This window comes from Onychomys torridus, chromosome 3 (assembly GCF_903995425.1).
Source record: "Onychomys torridus chromosome 3, mOncTor1.1, whole genome shotgun sequence".
NCBI lineage: Eukaryota > Metazoa > Chordata > Mammalia > Rodentia > Cricetidae > Onychomys > Onychomys torridus.
In genome coordinates this window covers 130,219,618-130,224,685 of record NC_050445.1, presented here as the reverse complement: position 1 = coordinate 130,224,685, position 5,068 = coordinate 130,219,618, and positions in this window count along the sequence as shown.

Here is a 5,068-nt window from a genome sequence, read left to right as displayed (position 1 = left end):
CCAAACAGCCAGCTCATGCACTAATGGTCATGCTGGAACTCTCATCCAATAACTGATGGAAGTGGATACAGAGATCCTCAGCCAGGCCCCACGTGGAGCTCCAGGTGTCCAATTGTCGAGAAAGAGGAGGGTCTGTAAGAGTGTGAATTGTTGAGACCAAGATTGGAAAAAGAACAGGGACAAATAGCCAAACTAATGGAAACACATGAATTATGAACCAAAAGCTGTGGAGCCCCCAACTGGATTAGGCCCTCTGGATAAGTGAGAAAATTGAATAGCTTGAACTGTTTGTGAGGCACCCAGGCAGTGGAACCTGAACCTATCCTTAGTGCATGATATTTTTATACCATTCAGTAAATTATTTTATTTAAAAAGGAGTATAAACTGATTTGTTTTCCCTCAAAGATCAGTCTTTAAGTAAATCACAGGTTATATTAAAATTCATATTATGACTTTCTGATTATGTCCATGGTAGTATTCATGCCCCTGGCCTTAACATGATGTTGAAGTCCTTTATTTATACATGATTGCAAAAAGTATAGGGGCATTCAGGAGAAAATGAAATCACTACCATGAAAACTTTGTAGTTCCATTTTACTGAATTATAAGTTCCATATTTTTCAAATTAGTCCATAAATAGTGAATTAGAACTTAAAATAACAGCAAGAGAAATTAAAATTATATTTATTATATGGATTTAAAGTATATAAAGCACTTTCATTTAAATTGTCACCTGCAATTTGACTGTGTGAGTGTGTGTGTGTGTGTATGTGTGTGTGTGTGTGTGTGTGTGTGTGTGTGTGTGTGTGTGTGATTCCTGGGGCCATAGTCAGGATCTTGTACATGGCAGACAAGCACTTTACCACTAAGCTAAATATTCTGCCCATTGTAGTTTTAAATTAATAAATGAAATAGCTTAAAATGATTAGAGCAATAAATGTTGTATCTATGTTCTCAAGCCTTGAAAATTTCACATATTATGCACAATAAGTGGGTATACATGGTAAAGAGTCAAAGAATGAGTCCTTCATATGTCCCCAGAGATCACTGATCTCTTAAATTTGATTTTGCATTTGTTTTATTCTTGTTATTTACCTATGGATTGTAATTTAAAAGCAACATGTCACCCTTCCCTTTCCTCCCTCCAAATCTTTATTGTTGCTCTCTATTGAAAAGACTGTTATGGAAATTGAAATCCCTGGGGATAAACATACACTGAGTTTGAGTTCCTGGGAACTTATCCGCTAGGGACTGAAGGCAGAGACAGATGTATTGTGGGTGCACAAGAGAAGTCACCTTGATGAGGTTTGAAGACTTCCCTATTGGAAGAGGATCTACAACCACTAATTTACTAAACCAGCACAATGTTCATACATTTTTACATTAACCCACAGAGGAGTTTAGACTTCACACCATAGCAAACTTTAAACAATAAATACAGTCCATGAAGAAATGGGAAACTTATTTCTTACACTTTTGTAGTGTATTTGTACATGATTCAAATTAATTTAATAATATTGTATATGAACTGGTTTATTTTATCATAGAGAATATAATTACATGTAAAGGAGTAAAATTGGTTTTTATAAAGAGACATTTATCAGAATAAAAAGGTATGTAATTAGTCTTTACCATAATTGGGTTAAAACTAGTTATTTTCTTTTTTTATATTTTTTAATGTTTTTTAAATTTTATTATTATTATTATATGTGTGTTTTAATTTTACACATCAGCCATGGGTTCCCCTGTCCTCCACCCTTCCACCCCTACCCCCAATTTCCCCGCATCCCCTCCCCTCCATTCCCATCTCCTCCAGGGCCAAGACTCCCCTGGGGATTCATTTAAACCTGGTAGATTCAGTCTAGGCAGGTCCAGTTCCCTCCTTCCAGGCTGAGCAAAGTATCCCTGTGTAAGCCCAAGGTTCCAAACAGCCAGCTCATGCACTAAGGACAGGTCCTGGTCCCACAGCCTGGATGCCTCCCAAAGAGTTCAAGCTATTCAATTGTCTCACTTATCCAGAGGGCCTGTTCCAGCTGGGGGCTCCACAGCGGTAGATTCATAATTCATGTGCTTCCATTCATTTGGCTATTTGTCTCTGTGCTTTTTCCAATCTTGGGCTCAACAATTCACACTCTTACACTCCTTCCTCTTTCTCTACAATTGGACACCTGGAACTCCAGCTAGGGCCTGGCCCAGGATCTCTGCATCCACTTCCATCTGTTATTGGATGAGAGTTCCAGCAAAACAGTTAGGGTGTTTGGCCATCTGATCACCAGACTAGGTCAGATCAGGCTTTCTCTCAACCATTGCCAGCAGTCTACAGAGGATATATCATTGTAGATTTCAAGGAACCTCTCCGGCACTCTGCCTATTCCTGTTCTCATGTGGTCTTTATTTATCATGGTCTGTTATTCCTTGTTCTCCCTTTCTGTTCTTGATCCAGCTGGGATCTCCTGCTCCCCTAAGCTTTCTTTCCCTCACACCTTGTACTTCATTACTCCCACTGTCATCCAGGTTGTTCATGTAGATCTTATCCATTTCTCTGGCATTGGGGTGATCCCTGTGTCTTTCCTAGGGTCCCGTTTTCTAGGTATCCTACCAGGAGTTGTGTAGCAGTCTAGTCATCTTTGTTTACATCTAGTTATCCTCCTCTGAGTGAATACATACCCTGTTTGTCCTTCTGAGTCTGGGTTACCTCACTCAGGATGATTTTTTCTAGATCCATCCATTTGCCTGCAAAACTCATGATGTCATTGTTTTTCTCTGCTGAGTATTACTCCATTGTGTATATGTACCATATTTTCTTTATCCATTCTTCAGTTGAAGGGCAAAAGTACTTCCTACTTTCTCTTCTATTAGGTTCAGATAACTGGATTTATGTTGAGATCCTTGATCCACTTGGACTTAAGTTTTTTGCACAGTGACAGATATGGATCTATTTGCAGCCTTCTAAACATTGACATCCAGTTATGTCAGCACCATTTGTTGAAGATGCTTCCTTTTTTCCATTGTACATTTTTGGCTTCTTCATCAAAAATTATGTGTTCATAGGTGTGTGGGTTAAAGTCAGGGTCTTCAATTTGATTCCATTGGTCCACATGTTGGCTTTTATGCTAGTACCAAGCTGTTTTTATTATGGTAGCTCTATAGTAGAGCTTCAGTCAGTGATCTGTGATGGCTCCAGAGGTTGATTTATTGTACAGGATTCTTTTGGCCATCCTGGGGTATTTTGTTTTTCCATATGAAGTTTGAGTATCATTCTTTTCAGATCTGTGAAGAATTGTGTTGGTAATTTGATGGGGATTATGTTGAATCTGTAGATTGCTTTGGTAACATCGCCATTTTTACTGTGTTAATCCTGCCCTATCCATGAGCATGGGAGATCTTTCCATTTTCTGACATCTTCTTCAATTTTTTTTCAGGGATTAAAAGTTTCTTGTCATATAGTCCTTCACATGCTCAGTTAGAGTAACCCCAAGGGTATTTTATATCATTTGTGGCTATTGTAAAAGGTGATGAATCTCTGATTTCCTTCTCAGCTTGTTTGTCTATTGTATATAGGAGGGCTACTGATTTTTTTTTTTTAGTTGATCTTGCATCCTGCTATGTTACTGAAGGTTTTCCTTAGCTGTATCAGTTCCTTTGGTTGAATTTGGGGGGCACTCATGTATATTAACATGTCATCTGCAAATAGGGAAAGCCTGACTTCTTCCTTTCCAATTTGTATCCCCTTAATCTCCTTATGTTGTCTTATAACTCTGGCTAGAACTTCAAGTACTATGTTGAATTATTATGGGGAGAGGGGACAGCCTTGTCTTGTTCCTGATTTTAGTGGTATTGCTATGATTTTCTCTCCATTTAATTTGATGTTTGCTGTTGGCTTGCTGTAGATTGCCTTTTATTATGTTTAGGTACATTCCCTGAATTACTGATCGCTCCAAGACCTTTATCATAAAGGGGTGTTGGATTTTGTCAAATGGTCTTTTCTGCATCTAGTGAGTTGATCATGTGGTTTTTTTCTTTGAGATTGTTTATATGGTGTATTACATCGATGGGACTTTTGTATGTTGAACCACCCTTGCATCCCTGGGATGAAGCCTACTTGATCATGGTGGATAATTGTTTTGATGTGTTCTTGGAATCTGTTTGCCAGTATTTTATTGAGTATTTTTTGCGTCAATGTTCATGAAGGAGATCGGTCTGTAGTTCTCTTCTTTGTTGCATCTTTGTTTTGGTTTAGGAGTCAGAGTAATTGTAGCCTCATAGAAGGAGTTTGGTAAATATTCCTTCTGCTTCTATTGTGTGGAACATTTAAAGAGTTTGGCATAAGTCTTCTTTGAAGATCTGGTAGAATTCTGCAGTGAAACCATCTGGTCCAGGGATTTTTTTGTTGGGAGACGTTTAATGACTGATTCTATTTCCTTAGGGATTATTGGACATAATTTAAATGGTTTATCTGGTCTTGATTTAACTTAGGTATGTTGTACCCTATCCAAAAATTATCCATTTCTTTTAGATATCCAGTTTTGTGGAGTAGAGGTTTTTGAAGTATGACCTGATGATTCTCTGATTTCCTCGTGTGTCTGTTGTTATGTCCCCCTTTTCATTTCTGATTTTGTTAATTTGGATGCTCTCTCTCTGTCTTTTGTTAGTTTGGATAAGGGCTTGTCTATCTTTTTGGATCTTCTCAAAGAGCCAACTCTTTGTTTCATTAATTCTTTGCATTGTTCACTTTATTTCCATTTTATTGATTTCAGCTCTCAATTTGATAATTTCCTGGCATCTGCTCCTCCTGGGAGATTTTGCTTCTTCCTGTTCAAGGGCTTTCACGTGTGCCATTAAGTCACTAGAGTGAATTTCTCCAGCTTCTTTATGTGGGCATTCAGTGCTATGAATTTCCCTCTTAGCACTTCTTTCATAGTGTCCCATAAGTTTGGGTATGTGGTGTATTCATTTTCATTAATCTCTAGGAAGTATTTAATTTCTTTCTTTATTTCTTCCTTAACCCATTGGTGATTCAGTTGAGCATTATTCAGTTTCCATTAGATTGTAGGATTTCTGTAGTTTT